Source organism: Odocoileus virginianus, chromosome 5 (genome assembly GCF_023699985.2).
Source record: "Odocoileus virginianus isolate 20LAN1187 ecotype Illinois chromosome 5, Ovbor_1.2, whole genome shotgun sequence".
Lineage (NCBI taxonomy): Eukaryota > Metazoa > Chordata > Mammalia > Artiodactyla > Cervidae > Odocoileus > Odocoileus virginianus.
Window position 1 is genome coordinate 54,746,620 of NC_069678.1, and position 18,801 is coordinate 54,765,420.

The following is an 18,801-nucleotide window of genomic DNA, read 5'->3' on the forward strand; positions in this document are numbered from 1 at the left end:
CTTAAAAACTGTGATCAAACGTATACTAATAACACAAATATATTTATCCAGACTTCACATAATATAGAAATTAATATGCTTATTTTTAGAAATAGTGTGGAATGATATGAAGCAATTCTACAAGTGATGTAATTGAGATTCTTGATGCATATAATCAGATAATGAGTTAATATTTATAGTGGATATAATCCAGTAAGTTTATATACATAACAGACCTCATTTTCCTACATTGTTAAAATTGTAGTCAAGTTGTGGTTTTGTTTTTTGCACTTTTTTATTGGAAAAATAACTCTACTTAGTCATAGTAGCAAGCATGGTGGATAGTAATGCAGAAATGTGACTCTGATAGACTCAGCCCCCAAATCTGATAGTGTAAACAGACACATAAACCTTTCTTAACATTCTAGATTATTTCCTGTTTAGCCCTTATAATAGCCATATAAGATAGATACTATTTCCCCCATTAAATTAATATCAAAACTTATTCATATGCCTATCTAAGACTTACCTTTTAAAGAACTGAAGTACCTTTGTATGGTTAGTGTTTGTAACGACATGTTCAGTGATTTTAGTTGAGACAAGAAGTATACCTTTATGGTATACAAATAATTTGATATGATTTACATGGCCTATTTTCATTAATACAACTGAATCATTCTATATTATTGTAAATATTATTAGAGTCATACAGAGATATACAACATGTTATTGAAAATTATTTTAAGATACATAAATAATGAAAAATAAGGGCAAAAGTTATTTATCAATACATTTAATTTATAGTTCACTCATTTGTCTGTTATAATAGCATGATTTATATGAGTATTATTAGCATGACTTTCACTAATCATATTATATAATGGTTTTCAAATACAATATTAATATAAAGCAGTCTTTGTCTTTCTAGACATATATTACTTTATAGAAACATAACATTATATGCTGGGAACTTAATATGCTACAGGAATATTTACAGTTAAATTATTTAATTCACTTCCAGGCAGAGCTAGTGCCCTCTTTATCTGTAGCTATAACTCTTTGCAGTTGTGTAAGGCATGTCAGAAATGAGACAGAGTTAGAATTTCAGCTTTATCATTTACTAATTTAGTAACCTTTGGCAATACAGTTAACCTGTCTATGCTTTGATTTTTTCTCATTATACAAGTGGAAATAAAGTATTTCATAGCTTTGTGGTGGGGATTAAAATAAAGAATGTTATGTTGATCTACTAACATAATCTGGCACATAAGTTCCTGATAAGTGTTAGAAGTTACTATTACTTTAAATATATTTTATATAAAATGTCATGGGTAAATTATTAGCTCTTGGTATCAGAGATTATTAAACCCATCAAGACCCAATAAAGAGCTATTGAATGAATGAATGAAAGCTTTTACTTATCATTTAGATGTAAGATAAATCCAAAGATACTTACTTGAATAACTGTGCCACTCAGCCCTGGAGATAGCACAAACAGGACAGCTTTGATTTCTGACATCATGGTACTTAAAATCTAATAGCGAAAATAAGTGAAATATATACATATATGTTTATGTGTTTGTATATGATATATTTAATTTTTGGCATATGACTACTAACCAATGCATTGTAGTTTAACATTTTCCATCACAGATCATACTTTTAGCACCTCAATTCATTTTAGTGCAACTAGAAACATGTGGAAAGTGCTTGTTTTAAAGTAAATAATATCAAGAAGTAAGACATTCAATTTGTAATTTACTTTGAATAATAAATATGTGACATATAAATAATAATAACCTATGTAACATCAAGTACATGACAAAGTGATGGGCTTCTCTGGTGGCTCAGTGGTGAAGAATCTGCCTGTAATGCAGGAGAGCCAGGTTTGATCCCTGGGTGGGGAATATTCCCTGGAGAAGGGAATGGCTAGCTACTCCAGTATTCTTGCCCAGAGAATTCTGTGGATAGAGGAGCCTGGCAGGCTACAGCACATGGGGTCACAAAGAGTCAGACACGACTGAGTTACTAGCAGACACACATAGCATCAAGTGTAGTCTGTGATGCTGACAACATAATAAATTCACCATTATTTTATTTGTCATCACCTTGATATTAATAAGTCACATCATTGTTTCTCTCATCTGCAGTTAACTTTTGAAAGGAAATACAAAATGATAGTAATAAAATTAAAAAGAAGAGCCCCAACTATAAGAGCTCACTGCAGACAAAAATGTTTTCTTCTTTAAAGTGAAATAAGTGAAGTCACTCAGTTGTGTCTGACTCTTTGCGACCCCAAGGACTGTAGCCCACCAGGCTTCTCCGTCCGTGGGATTTTCCAGGCAAGAACACTGGAGTGGGTTGCCATTTCCTTCTCCAGGAGATCTTCCTGACCCAGGGATTGAACCCCGGTCTCCCGCATTGTAGGCAGATGCTTTACCATTTGAGCCACCAGGGAAGTCTAGAGTTACCAGGGAAGTTTCTTCTTTAAGTAATAATTAATATCAACACAAATGCTTACTATATTCTGAGTACTGTTCTGAGGGTTTCCTGATGTTCTATCATCTTCGTAAACTCTCACAATAACTCTCTTAAGTAGTTATTGTAATTAAACACATTAATGGATAAAGAACTGAAAGTAAAATGAGGCTAAGTAGTGTGTCCTCATTCAGAATCTGGTGATAGAGATAGAATTCAAGTCTTGCTCCAGAGTTTGAATTATTGACCACTTTTGTGTCATACTGTCTGTATAATGGAGTTGTTTCACTTTGGATATTTTGGATATAGAGGATATTAGGATTCACTAAGTTTGGATTTAACTCTCCCTTGATATCTTTTTCATTATTGTAGGTAAAGACCTAAAATATGTAGAAGAGTAACACATGCAATGACACATTTCTAACTCTAAAATATGGTAAAAAAAAAATTCAAGATCGTTTAATAATACGCATTGGATAGATTTATCTTGCAAGTTTAAGGTTTATTATATTGATTAGTCCTTACTTATTAGTTGTTCAGTAGTTCTATACAGATTATTAATCGAAAATCTAAAGTCAAAATAGATCTATGCAGTCATAGATTTCATTTTATGATGAAACTGATTTTAAATTTGAATGATTTCTGAGTAAAGTATCAGCTCAAGAAAAAAAAAAAAATACTTCGATGATTTAAGCTGTCTAAAACACATGTGCCGTGTGCTAAGTCACTTCAATTATGCCTGACTCTTTGCAATCCTATAGACTGTAGCCCACCAGGCTCTTCTGTCCATGGGGATTCTTTAGGCCAGAATACAAGGGTGGGTTGCCATGCTTTCCTCTAGGGGATCTTCCCCACCGAGGGATCAAACCCACGTCTCTTTTGTCTCCTGCAATGGCGTGAGGGTTCTTTACCTTTAGTGCCACTTGGGAAGGCCACACACATGCTATCACTCTAATGCGATTACGCAGATATTGCCTGCTGATTATAAACCAAGGCACAGCTTCAGACTTGTAACACATCTTGGCAGCCTCTAGGCACTGGTCAGAGTTAGTATGTAGCAAGAAAAGCATTTGTGTGTTCTCTTGAATTTTGTAGAAGATAAGAAGTTGTGCCACATTCCCAGAGTTCAAAAGAAGTGAGAACATTAGAACAAATATATATATATATATGTTTGTTATATTTATTTTATATATATTTTTATATACATATATATTTGTTATATACATAAATATTTGTGTTATATATATATGCACACACCCACACACATATATATTTGTTCCAGAGTTCTCACATGGAATTAATTAATCAGTGCTGAATTAGCCTACTTACAACTTCGGTGGAAAGGGAAAATGGGTATCTGAAGATCTAGGTTCTCGTCCTATTTGTGATTTGAATTTAAGTAATTCATTTAATCTCTAGAACTAACTTTTTTTTTCTTCTGTTAAACAAACAGGGGAAATCCTCGTTTATAGAGCTATATTTGGAATGACTGTATAAGTATAGCAACAAATACTAGTTTCCAAAACAAGATACCATGTTTTAGACATTTTCTTATATTAAAAAAAGCAAATATCTCTATAAAATTACCATGGTTCAGTTTCTATTTCCATTCTTCCCATGTTGAATTTATGTATATTATGATGGGAAACAGTCAGACTTTTCTCATTAGATGTTTTGTTTCTTTTACTAACTGAAAACAAAAGTCAGTTACAACCTTTTTTATTTTTAATATCCCTTTGGAGCACAAAATAGTGGAAGATAATAGGGCAATTTTTAGGTAAATTCTATTCCTAATTCTAATATTTCCTCCTTTAATATATGTTTATTATTTGAGGAACTTTGCATTTCTGTGGAATGAAATTTCATTGCTTTTCTTCAGATTGCCTTTGCAGATTCTGGTTTCAGAGCACTTTTTGGCCACTCAAAGCAATAGAAATTTATGTGATCAACATAAGTAAAATAAAAAGAAAGTGGTCAATAAATCATTATGTTGAAAACTTAAAAGATTGTTTATTTCTAAAGCTTTGGGCTTCCCTGGTGGTTCAGAGGGTAAAGCGTCTCCCTGCAATGCGGGAGACCCAGGTTTGATCCCTGGGTCAGGAAGATCCCCTGGAGAAGGAAATGGCTACCCACTCCAGTATTCTGGCCTGGAAAATCCCATGGACAGAGGAACCTGTTAGGCTACAGTCCACAGGATCGCAAAGAGTCAGACACGACTGAGCGACTTCACTCACTTTCACTTTTTCTAAACCCAAGCTAAACAAACAAAAAAGTACAGAGAAAATAAGCAGATAAGAATAATATCTGATTTTCCTGAGTGCAGAGAGTTGATTGCTTTCATTTGCAGTTTGTTGTGCAGAGAGTTGATTGCTTTCATTTGCAGTTTGTTGTACTTTGGGATGGGCTTCCCAGGTGGTGCTAGAAGAACCTGCTTGTCAATGAAGGAAACATAAGAGACACAAATTCAATCCTTGAGCAGGAAGATCCGCTGGAGGAGGGCACAGCAGCCCACTCTAGTATTCTTGCCTGGACAATCCATGGGCAGAGGAGCCTGGAAGGCTACGGTGCATATGGTCACAAAGAGTCGGACACGACTGAAGCAACTTAACATGCTTGGGATAAAATTTTGTTGATCTTGGAAAAGGAACAAAGATTAGGAATACATTCTTCTCATGTCAGAATTGAGTTTCCATACAAAAGAATGATTGGCTGACATTGTCATCTTTCAGTTTTTCTTTGCCTTTTTTCTTAGTTGAGAAATAGGATAATCTTTTTGGAAAAGCCATTTCCTAGATCTGAAAGACCATGTGAGGTAAGATTTCTCACAGTGGTTTTGAATGTAATGCAAACCTTTTAGGGTAGATATCTTACTGCGAAATGCCTTTTTTCCTATAACTCAATCTGAAATGATCGCTAGGCTCTGTGATGTGAAGTACACAGGGTAGTGCGTCTGCTTCAAAGGTTTTATCCTATCCAATTTCAGTACTTTATATTTCTCTTATTCACTCTTTGCATTTTGTGTAAGTTTGGGGAAGACAAGTACCTTACTGACTTGTAACAAAATGAGGCTATTTTTGAAGCCTGTATGAAGGAAGAAACACTGAAGCCCATGAATCATTATTCCCGATTAAATGCAGAAGTCTTTATCCTAAGTCACATTGCTGCATCTCTAGTGACAAGTGGAAGGTGACACCAGTGTCTCAGGAACACCATACTGACATTCCTGAGTCACATATAGCTCGACTTTCATTGTGGTCCCCGAATGTTGTGTCCTTATAGAGACTATTTTTTAAAAATTCCATCCGCCTAGCACATAGCAGGTAATAAGCAAATATTTACTGAATCAATTAGATATGGATATTTTGCATGGTTTAAAGAGTACACTGTAAAATTAAAAGATGGTTTAAACTTTGCATGCATTTTAATGATCATTTATTTAAGTGTATTTTAATTGTTTGCATGTCTGTCTCTCCTACTAGAAGCTGAGATTCTTAAGGGCAGGAACCATATGCTATCCTTCTTAGTACTGTTAACATTTACCACAGTACCAAAGAACTGGATGCTGTATGATGAAGGAAGGAAGAAGTTATGAGGTATTCCCTATAGAGACCTTACTGAATGGGTTACATAGTAAAGCTAATGATTTGACCTTTGTCAGAGTACCTGATGGAAATTAACCAGCTGTAGATTTGTATAATACTTTGTCCACCTGATGTAAACAGCCAATTCATTAGAAAAGACCCTGGTACTGGGAAGGATGGAAGGCAAAAGGAGAAGAGGCAGTAGAGGATGAGATGGTTGGATGGCATCACCAACTCAATGGACAGAACTTGGGCAAACTCAGAGAGATCGTGAGCGACAGTGAGGCCTGGCGTGCTGCAGTCCATGGGGTCACAAAGAGTCAGGCACAATTTAGCACCTGAACAACAGATTTGTAGATATTTAAATAACAAATAACTGATTTTAGGTAGGAAACAAAAAAATGCAACACAGTCTTCAAGGTGGAGAGAAGGAAGTAAGGAGAACAGTTATTGAGTGCCTGCTGTGTACTGGAACTTTACTAAATTATCTCCTTTATTGCTTAGAGCAACACCACATGAGGAAGTTATTGACTTCACTACACATACGTATTATTGATATATAACTTGCCTAAGTCCATGTGGCTAATGTATAGCAAAACCAAAAGGAGAACATACATCTCTAGGTCTTACAAATTTCTCTACACCACTCAGTTTCCCTAATAAAATTCTCTGGAAAGAAAGGGTTTAGCATAAGAAAGTTATAGACAGTTGTCTTTCACACTTTTAATAATTGGAAACTGAGTAACAATGCCTTTCATTTTATAATATTCTTAATATATACAAATCAGCAGTTTTATTCTGATTTATATCTAATTGATACTGATTTTAAATTCTCTGGTTTAAGAGTCCTCATCAGATCACTGCACCTGTAAACAATTCATCACATGTAATAGAGCAGCTCAGTATTTAGAGGAAGCTTGACTCCCATAGCAAACTATAAAAATCACACTTATTTTAAATAGTTTTTACAACTCTGAAATTTACTTTGGTTTTCATATGTGAGTCTTATCTGTGAAAAATTAAGTGTGTGTTATGACTTTTTAAAAACAATCCTGTATGTCTTTTATTGGAGTAGGAAATGGTAACCCACTTAATTATTCTTGCCTGGAAAATTCCATGGACAGAGCAGCCTGGTGGCCTAGAGTCCATGGAGTCACAGAGGCAGACATGACAGCACACAAGCATGATACCAGTGGTCCTTTTATTCAAAAATACATCCGTTACTAGTGTGGCATAGGACTCAGATGAATCTGTATGTTGTTATGATCATCCCCAATTTTAACCTTCATAATTTGTGAAAACACTAGAAAAATTTATGTAAGATGATACATTAAATAATAAAGAAAATATGAATATCAAATGTTGAAATTTTGCATTTTCTAATTAAAACCAGGAATGTTTATTAGGAAAATTAGCATAGTATAGAAAGCATTTTTTTACTCTCCTGATCAAACTGAAACTAGAACAGTATAATTTAACCCTGGGTTAGAATCCTTAACTGCATAGAACATAGTTCACTTGAGTCTTAATAGCTCTTTCTTCATAACAGAAAGCTCTGTAGATTATTTTGCACATGCAAACTAAAATTGTATTCTGAAATATTAGAAAAATGAATCTTATTGTATTAGAAAATGCCCAGGAAAACTGAAAGTGACTTGTTCAGACTTCCGAGGATCTCAGTGGAAAGAGAACCCAAAGATAAACTTGTTAATACCCTTTTGCACTCTCATTCCTGATATAGCATAGACAGCACCTTCTCAGAGAGAAGTATTCCATAATCAGGATTAATATTGAAATGATAAAATACAATTACGTGTATGACTGAATACACAAAGGATAACCAATCATTGATCCTTTTGAATTTTGGACTAGATATTAGCATAGGTATTTTAAAATTGTGTTTAGTTCAAAGTCTTCACATTTGGTTTTTTAGATCTCCATAATGTCACTTTAAAAGATTAACCTTCATAAATATGTTTTGCTTAAGATTATTACCAGTTCTTAGTTGTCTCAACACATAATCAATCATGTTACTTTGTGCACAGAACCTACAGTGGCTTCATCTTATCAATGAAGTTAATAGGGGACTTGTCAGAACTCAACCTTATTCACCTCTCTCATTATTTTTTTATTTTCTATTATCAAAACGTAATTCTCTTTGCTATGCAAAGTACCACACTTCTCACCTTCAGGTCTCACTGCTTTTTTGTTCCTTCTTCCTAAAAATAAAAAATAGTTCTATTTTATTCATGGTTAATACTTCATAAGTTTTAAAAAATACTCTTACAAATCTGATCGTATTTTTCTATCTCCTTGCTACCCTCCCATTGTGTCTTCAAAGACATACCAGCCTTCACAGACACTCAACATTCTACCACAGTATATGTTGATATATCCCCCAAATGGCTACATGTTCCCATTTCTGTGCTTTAGCTCAGTTTTCTGCTGAAATCTATAGTGATACCTTTCTCCTTCTATCCTTTATTCTCTTCATATTCAATGCATCCTCTCTCTCTCTCTCTCTCTCTCTCTCTCTCTTTTCAGGCTGCACTGAGAGGCATGCAGAATCTTAGTTCCCTGACCAGGGATCGAAACTTGCAGTAGAAGTATGACCTCTTAACCTCTGGACTGCCAGGGAAGTCTGAGGCCAGACTTCTTTCTAGGCCAGAAAGAAACACAGTTTCCTTTGTAAAAATTTTCCTGCTCAAAGCTGCCATAACAGATTGCTATTCCCTCCTGAAAACTATCTCAATTTTTATATTTTACTTTTAACAGGGACTGCATCTTGATATATACTCAAGTATGTGTCAGTATCTCTTTTTAGATTTTTAATTCCTTAAGGATGGAAGTTACATTACATTTGTCTATACCTCAGAATTGCCTACATTATTCTGTTTGTAGTCAGATTATAAATGCTTATTAAAATTTGGTTAAAACCAACGTGTGACAAAGATATCTTTACTTTGTAACTATCTGGATTGAGAAATGAGAAGCTGGCTGTATAGCCAGCTGGCTATTTTTCAAGACATTACTGTGCACACCTTTTAGTTCACTTTGATCTTCCTGCCTTTCAGATGCCTCATGTCCATCTGTTGTTTTCTTAGAGGGTACAAAAAATAGACTCTGAGGAGATTAGATAACTTCATACTTGTGTGGTAACAGGATGCTATTCATAGGTATATAAGGATGAATAATAGTCTATAGTGTTTAGTTATCTCCTTTCTCCTTGCTTCTGTCCTGTCCAGCTCCACAGAATGGACTGTATATTACTTATCCTTTCATATATACCAAAAAAAATGATAAAAGTTAAAGCAACAATAACAACAACCACAAAAAAACACAATTGAAATTATTTTCTGTTACTTTAAGGGGAAAAAGTATTACTTAAAAGTCTATCTCAGCACATGCATTTATGGACATTGTTTTTCAAGGCCAGGCTATAACACAATTAGGATCATGGTAACAGTTGGTAACATAGCTCTCTAAAGAGACTTTTCTGTGTCACCTTTTCTCAAAGGAAGCCAACTATCCTTACTTGAGTGGATTAAAATGTAGCATAGACATGGCTCAGGCTTCCCTGGTGTCTGTTGGCACAAATGCAGGAGACATGGGTTCAATCCCTGGGTCAGCAAGATCCCCCAGAAAAGGAAATGGCTGCCCACTCCAGTACTTTTGTCTGGGAAATCCCATGGACAGAGGAGCCTGGCGGGCTACGGTCCATGGGGTCGCCAAAGTCGGACATGACATAGTGACTAAACTACCATCACCACCATGGACATGGTTTATGTGCCTGACTGTGCATTGGAATTACCTTGAAACTTGTTAAAATGTAAACTCTAAGGCCACTCTAAGAGATCTTGTGAGCATGTCTTGTTTGTAGTTTTTAAAATGCCCATCTTCCATATGATCCAGATGCAGGCAGTTTACAAACCAGTGTTAATTACTAGATTCCTTCTGACTCTGTTTGAGGGAGTCTGTGTATTAGTGAATCATATGAGGACTTTACCAAACTTATGCTATAAAACAAGACCAAGACCTTACTTCCTTTACAAAGCTCTACTTTATTTATTCCTTCTTTCCTTTTAGTTCCCATTCTTCCTAAAAGTTAATTAACAACCATCTATGTCCAGAAGATCATATGATTCATGTGACCTGACTCCTGATCTCTGGTTGTTCATAGTACATGGAAACCACACAAATTAAAAACAAAAGTTCTTACAATGTTGTATATTCTGAAATAGATAAGTAATTTGGAAGAAACATGATAAATTCTGTCAAGGTGAACAAGCTCTCACATAACATCAATATTGTAAACAGAATAATAATTGCAAACACTCAAGTAGTGCTTGCTATATTTGTAAGTTCTTTTCCTATGGTAGCTCATGTAATCTTCCAAACAATCCTGAGATAGGTACTACGATTATCCTCATGCTAAAGGAGAGGGACGAGAAGCAAAATTAGGTTATTTACTTGTTGCAGATCTTAAATAGTACAGCAGGGACTCACATCCAAGCAATGTTGAATCATAACTTTTTCTCTTGATCAAAAAGAATTTACAGTGGAGTCAATATTTTAGTAGATATTAAAGGGAAAGAAAAATCATTTCACAAAAGGAAAGAAAGATAGAAAGGGAAATGTGAAAAGAAGCTATGGGAATTGCTGGCAGGGCAGTCTTCAAAAGTTTGTTTAAGGAACAGATATGTAATTGGTATAAATACAGTGATAGTCTAGCTCTTTGTTCTGTTCTCCTTGGTTGCTTCTCTAGGCAACAAGTTTCATGCATTTGTTAATCATAAACTCACTTTGTTATTCTGGATAGAGTTTGTATCTCTGATATAAACCCTCTTGGTCACCTTTGGAATTATACCATGACCATTAGTGAAAGTGAAAGTCACTTAGTCATATCCAACTCTGTGACCCTATGGGCTATAATACAGTCCATGGAATTCTCCAGGCCAGAATACTGGAGTGACTAGCCTTTCCCTTCTCCAGAGGGACCTTCCCATCCCAGGGATCAAACCCAGGTCTCCCGCATTGCAGGCAGATTCTTTACCAACTGAGCTATCAGGGAAGCCCCATACTATGACCATTAGAGATTACAACAAAAAAACTTTTAGAAATACTAATGATTGTTAGCAAAGTGAACATCTTATTAAAATAGTTTAATGTGGTATACTTACTAACAACCTAATGTTCAGCACAAAGTTATATTGAATTTTAAATGACAGAATGTAGTTCCAGGATCAGTATTATTTCATAATACTTGGAAGACTAAAACAAGAGACTGATTATTAAGTTTCGGACAACAGGAAGTTGGACACAGTTGATGGAATCTTGGATACCATGAGATTAGAATTCAAATTAACTTTGACAAATTAGAGTAATAATGAATAAGGCCAATTCACTTCTTTGGATTCGTAAGACAAAATGATGGAGAGTGACTAGCTAAGGGAAATATTTTAGAAAGAAATCTGAAATTCAAGGACTAGCTAAAGGCCATTTTTTCTTTGTTTATATTAATTCAACAAGTCTATATTTTTGTTTGTAATGAAGAACACCATGATTGATTTCTATATTAGAGGACTTGTGAAATACATTTGAAACGTAACTGGGATTACCTTATATCAGCAAATATATCAGTTTTTAGAAACAAAGTTATACAGATAGTTTCATGAGTGTTATTTGTACCAATCAGCACTATAAGTTTTTGAAAGTTAGGTATTAGTTATAGGTAATTTTTGAAATCAGATGTATCATTAAGCTAAAGAGAATTTGCAAGGGATATAAGTAATTCTATTCTTAAAGAGCAGATTTTAACTTTTAATTTGAACTTTGGACTGCTTGCTTTGCTAGAATTAGTTTGATTCGTGTGGTATCAAATGATTCGTGTGATATTTCCAGCAATGAAATCTGCAATGTATCCTGTTCAGTGTGGTTGCTTAAACAGTTAAGTCCTCTGCAATCAAAGAACTCCCACTGAACTAGTGATTATCTATACTATATATTCTAATGTACTGAGCAATTGTGTAAAGATCATGTGAATTGATTATTCATTTTACTAACTTCTTAAAGGGAATGACTAGAAAAAATTACACAATGTACAATTCATTGTACAAAATCTGCTTTTTGATAAAAGCAGAATGTCTTAGAAAAATGTGGAATTTAGAAAGGTAATTTGCATTACATTTTGGAGCAGATTTTCTTATTTGGGAAAATGTTTTTGAAATCAGAAGCTAATTCTCTATACGAATTTTCATTTACAGGCATTTTAGAATACATTAAAAACTGTGATCATTAGGTCTCTTTAAAAATCAACTGAAAAAAAAAAGCTGAATAAAATGATATATTGATTAACATGAATATAAACTAAAGGAGTTAACAGTTTAAGTGTATATTCCATACTCTAATTTTACTTGTTTCAGACTTGAGCATTGCTTTTGTAATAAAGATGAAAAATTCTCAATTGATAAGTGGTACCTTTGTGGAAATTTGGAGCATTTATTTTGGAAAAATATGAAATTTATATAATTCTGACCTATTTAAAGATATTAGGTAATAGAGTTGATTCTTGATAACTAAAGTAGCATTTACAATTAACATGTTGATTGACATATGTTCACATCTCTGTGTAATTATCTAACTGTAAAAATATCAATAAGAGTTAATACTATAGATTCCAGGATCATCCTGCTTAAGCATTACTATAGCAGGTGTATGTGTGTTAGTCGCTCAGTCATGTCCAACTCTCTGTGACCCCATGGACTGTAGCTCACCAGGCTCCCCTGTCCATGGAATTCTCCAAGAATAATGCTGGAGTGAGTCAGCATTCCCTTCTCCAGGGGGATTTCCCGACCCAGGGGTCAAACTCGGGTCTCCCACATTGCTGCAGATCTTTACTATTTGAGCCAGGGAAGCCCGCTGTAGTATGAATGATATTATTCATGTCAAAATTCTGTGGGCAGAAGAAAAATTTCATGTAAAGGATTTTAGCTGTCAAATGTAAAATTACTCATGTACAAAACTACCTTCCAAAGATTTGTCCCGGATCACTCATATCGAAAAATTTATAGTGTGATGGAAAATAGCACAATCTTGTCAAATTGGACAATTGGCAACAAACAAAAAGTGACTTATGATATTCATGTGAACTCTACCAAATGTCTACATATTCAGCTTTCCCCACTGGTGTTCCTGTCTCAGAAAGGAGTCTCAGAAATGTTTTTATTACACTGGTGTGAATAACAAGGTCAAATGCTTCTGTTGTGGCCTGATGCTGGATAACTGGAAACAAGGAGACAATCCTATTGAGAAGCATAAACAACTGTATCCTAGCAGTAGGTTTATTAAAAATCTAGTTTCTGTTACTAATCTGGAATCCACTTCTAAAAATGCTTCTTCTTCAATGAGAAACAGTTTTACTCATTCATTACCATCCACTTTGGAACATAGTAGCTCATTCAGTGGTTCTTATTCCAACCTTTCACCAAACTCTATTACTTCTAGAGCAGTTGAAGACTTTTCCCCATTGAGGACTAACTCCTACAGTTATGCCATGAATAATGAGGAGTGAGATTTCTTATTTAACCAAATGTGGCCATTAACCTCTATGTCACCATCAGAATTAGCAAGAGCTGGCTTTATTACATAGGACCTGGAGATAGGGTAGCCTGCTTTGCCTGTGGTAAGATGCTAAATAGCTGGGAACCAAAGAATGATGCTATGCTAGAGCACTGGAGACTTTCCCCCAACTGTCCATTTTTGGAAATTCTCTGGAAATGCGGAGGTTCAGCATTTCAAATTTGAGCATGCAGACACATGCAGCTTGACTGAGAACATTTATGAGCTGGCCATCTACTGTACCAGTTCAGCCTGAGCAGCTTTCAAAAGCTGGTTTCTATTATGTAGGTTGCAATGATGATGTCAAGTACTTTTGTTGTGATGGTGGCTTAAGATGTTGGGAATCTGGAGATAACCCATGGGTAGAACACTCCAAGTGGTTTCCAAGGTGTGAGTTCTTGATACGCACTAAAGGGCAGGAGTTTGCTGATGAGATTCAAGCTAGATATCCTTATCTTCTTGAACAGCTGTTGTCAACTTCAACTACTCCTGGAGATGAAAATGCTGATCCACCAATTGTTTGTTTTGGACCTGGAGAATGTTCTTCAGATGATGTAGTCATGGTGAATATAACTGTGGTTAAAACTGCCTTGGAAATAGGCTTTAGTAAAAGACTGGTAAAGCGGACAGTTCAGAGTAAAATCCTAACAACTGGAGAAAGTTACAAAACAGTTAATGATACTGTGTCAGCACTTATTGCTGAAGATGAAAAAAAGAGAAGAAGAAAAAGAGGAAGAGACCAACAAAGACAAAATGAAAGACAAACTGAAGAAACAGCATCAGATGATTTGCCATTACTTCGGAGAAATAGAATGGCTCTCTCAATGGTTGATGTGTATGCTTCCTATTCCTGGATAAGCTTTTAAAAGCCAATGTAATTAATAAACAGGAACATGATATCATTAAGCAAAAAACACAGATACCTTTACAAGAAAGAGAACTGATTGATACCATTTTGAAGATGTGCCTTCAACATCTTCAAAAACTGTCTTAAAGAAATTGACCCTACATTACATAAGAACTTTTTTGTGGAAAAGAATATGAAGTATATTCCAACAGATGTTTCAGGTCTGTCACTGGAAGAACACTTGAGAAGGCTGTAAGAAGAAAGAACATGTAAAGTGTGTATGGGCAAAGAAGTTTCTATTGTATTCATTCCTTGTGGTCATCTGGTAGTATGCTGGGAATGTGCCCCTTCTCTAAGGAAATGCCCTATTTGCAGGGGTATAATAAGGGTACTGTTTGTACATTTCTCTCATAAAAGAAAAATAGGCTATGTGTTAACTTCTATATAAAAATCTTTAAAATATTGTTTGAAGCTGTTTGAAGTTAAAAAAGGGATTACTGATTCTTTAATTACTAACTTGTGTTTTCTGCTTTCTTTGGTACTAGTTATCTTGTTTCAAAAAAAATGGTGTCATATATAATATTTAATCTTAATCTCTGTTTATGTGAAAAGTAAGATTTATGTTTGAGCTATGTTAGTGTACATATGTGCACATAGAAGTTAAAGGAGCAGTGTTAATGCTGTTATGTATCATTTTAGGAATGACTGGATCTGGTATTCTTTCTGAAAGCATTGAGCACTACTTTAGAGTATACTTGAAAAGAATTGGAAACCAGAACTTTGGAATTTATCAAAGTTACATTCCCTTTTTTTTTTTTTTTCAGTTTTGTTGTAAGGATTTTTATCTTACTGGTATAAAAGTTTCTCCCCAGTTTGTGAGAAACATTTTAATAAAAGGTCTTTAAAAAGACTGCATCAATTAAAATAAAACAAATTATCGGCTTTTCTACTAGTGAAATTGGGAAGGCTATTTTGGTAATGTTTTAAAAAAATTAAAATTGGTGATTTAATGAACTACACATATGGAAATGTAAGCCTCAAGGTTTATTCTTGGAGAAGAGAGAGGTGGAATAGGATAAATTAAAAATGAATACTATTCAGATCCTTCTTTGAATTTTTTTTTTTTGAATAGACATTTAAACCATATAGTGACAGCTGTATATTCAGCAGTGTGAATTTTGGTAGTAATTCCCTTATTCTATCTTCTGTCCCCCTAGTTATGACCTCTACTTTAATAACCTAAATTGTGAGAAGCAAAATTTATTGAAATGCCACAGCATTAGAATTTTGGGTTTCATTTCTCTCAAAGAAATACAGCTGAATAAAGACATGGGAACTTTACTGTTCAAGTCTCTGATCACCTTTGGTCATAGGTGTCTCAACACTTCTTTTTCAGGACATTTAAGATTTTTATGTAACTCACAACTATAGCTACTGATAGAAGGTTGGCTACAGTTTTCCCAATAATAGCAGTAAGCTATATTTAAAATTCTTTGTATATGCCAGGCATTGTTCTAAAAGCATTGCTTGTATTAACTCATATAATGCCTACAAAATTGTCAGTGGATACTGTTATAATTACAATAAAGAAAGTAAGTAATTTGCCCAAGGACATAACAGTAGTGCAGTTCAGTTCAGTCGCTCAGTCATGCATGACTCTTTATGACCCCACGAACTGCAACATGCCGGAACTACCTGTCCATCACCAACTCCTGGAGTTTACCGAAACTCATGGTCATTGAGTCGGTGATGCCATCCATCAATCTCACCCTCTGTTGTCCCGTTTTCCCCCTGCCTTCAGTCTTTTCCAGCATCAGGGTCTTTTCCAATCAGTCAGTTCTTCGCATCAGGTGGCTAACATATTGGAGTTTCAACATCAGTATCAGTCCTTCCAAAGAATATCCAAATATTCATGACTGATTTCCTTTAGGATGGACTGGTTTGACCTACTTGCTGTCCAAGCGACTTGCAAGAGTCTTCTCCAACACCACAGTTCAAAAGCACTAATTCTTTGGCAGTCAGTTTTCTTTATAGTCCAACACTCACATGCATACATGACTACTGGAAAAAACATAACTTTGACTAGGTAAGCCTTGTTGGCAAAGTAATGTCTCTGCTTTTTAATATGCTGTCTAGGTTGGTTATACTTTTCTTTCAAGGAGCAAGATCTTTAAATTTCATGGCTGCTGTCACCACCTGCAGTTATTTTGGAGCCCCAAAAATAAAGTCGGTCACTGTTTCCACTGTTTCCCTATTTATTTGCCATCAAGTGATGGGACCAGATGCCAAGATCATAGTTTTCTGAATGTTGAGTTTTAAGCCAACTTTTTCACTCTCCTCTTTCACTTTCATCAAGAGACTCTTTAGTTCTTCTTACCTTTCTGCCATAAGGGTGGTAGCATCTGCATATCTGACATTATTGTTATTTTTCCCGGCAATCTTCATTCCAGCTTTTGCTTTATCCAGCACAGCATTTCTCATGATGTACTCTGCATATAAGTTAAATAAGCAGGGTGGTGTTATATAGCCTTGATGTACTCCTTTCTGGATTTGAAACCAGTCTGTTCCATGTCCAGTTCTAGCTATTGCTTCCTGACCTGCATACAGATTTCTCAGGAGGCAGGTCAGGTGGTCTGGTATTCCCATCTCTTGAAGAATTTTCCTCGGTTTGTTATGATCCACATAGTCAAAGTCTTTGGCATAGTCAATAAAGCAGAAGTTGATGTTTTTCTGGAACTCTCTTGCTTTTTTGATGATCCAGAGGATGTTGGCAATTTGATCTCTGGTTGCTCTGCCTTTTCTAAATCCAGCTTGAACATCTGGAAGTTCACAGTTCACCTACTGTTGAAGCCTGGCTTGGAGAATTTTGAGCATTACTTTACTAGTGTAATGTGTGAGATGAGTGCAATTGTGTGGTAGTTTGAGCATTCTTTGGCATTGGAATGAAAACTAACTTTTTTCCAGTCCTGTGACCACTGCTGAGTTTTCCAAATTTTCTGGCATATTGAGTGCAGCACTTTCACAGCATCATCTTTTAGGATATGAATTATTTCAACTGGAATTCCATCACATCCACTAGCTTTGCTCATAGTGATGTTTCCTAAGGCCCACTTGACTTCACATTCCAAGATGTCTGGCTCTAGGTGAGTGACTATACCATCATGATTATCTGGATCATGAAGATCTTTTTTGTACATTTCTTCTGTGTATTCTTGCCACTTCTTAATATCTTCTGCTTTGGTTAGGTCCATACCATTTCTGTCCTTTATTGTGCCCATGTTTGCATGAAATGTTCCCTTGATATCTCTAGTTTTCTTGAAGAGATCTCTAGTCTTTCCCATTCTATTGTTTTCCTCTGTTTCTCTGCATTGATCACTGAGGAAGAGGAACTCTTTCTTATCTCTGCTTGCTATTCTTTGGAGCTCTGCATTCAAATGGCATATCTTTCCTTTTCTCCTTTGCCTTGAGCTTTTCTTCTTTTCACTGCTATTTGTAAGTATTCCTCAGACAATCATTTTGCCTTTATGCATTTCCTTTTCTTGGGGATGGTCTTGATCCCTGCCTCCTGTACAATGTCACGAGCCTCTGTCCATAGGTTTTCAGGCACTTTGTCTATCAGATTTAATCTCTTGAGTCTATTTCTCACTTCCACTGTATAATCATAAGGGATTTGATTTAGGTCATACCTAACTGGTCTAGTAGTTTTCCCTACTTTCTTCAATTTAAGTCTGAATTTGGCAATAAGGAGTTCATGGTCTGAACCACAGTCAGCTCCCAGTCTTGTTATTGCTGACTGTATAGAGCTTCTCCATCTTTGGCTGCAAGGAATATAATCAATCTGATATCAATATTGACGATCTGGTGATGTTATGTGTAAAGTCTTCTCTTGTGTTGTTGGAAGAGGGTGTTTGCTATGACCAGTGTGTTCTCTTGGCAAAACTCTATTAGCCTTTGCTCTGCCTCATTCTGTACTCCAAGGCCAAATGTGCCTGTTACTCCAGGTGTTTCTTGACTTCCTACTTTTGCATTACAGTCCCCATAATGAAGAGGACATCTTTAGGAGAGGGCAGTATTCTTAAGTCAGAAAGTGTGGCTCCATTGTCTGGACTCTTACTCGTGCTCTGATTATCACTGGCTAAAACTATGGGTACACATCCTAGGAAATCAAACCTTTTCCAGTAGTTTGTGAATTCACAGTGATTTTTTTAAAGCTCACTCATGCTTGTTTACAAATATGCAATCACTTATCCATACCACATCAACCAGTGTCTCTTACTTGATTTCCACAAGGTAAAACCC

At 35.4% G+C, this 18,801-nt stretch overlaps 1 protein-coding gene and 1 pseudogene across 1 annotated transcript in view; both read left to right on the plus strand.

The window, feature by feature from the left end:
• Positions 1 to 18,801, plus strand: part of NEGR1 (neuronal growth regulator 1) — a 973,420-nt gene that overhangs the window by 35,627 nt on the left and 918,992 nt on the right. The gene's annotated exons all lie outside the window — the stretch shown is intronic.
• Positions 13,050 to 14,916, plus strand: LOC110146702 (baculoviral IAP repeat-containing protein 2 pseudogene; annotated as a pseudogene).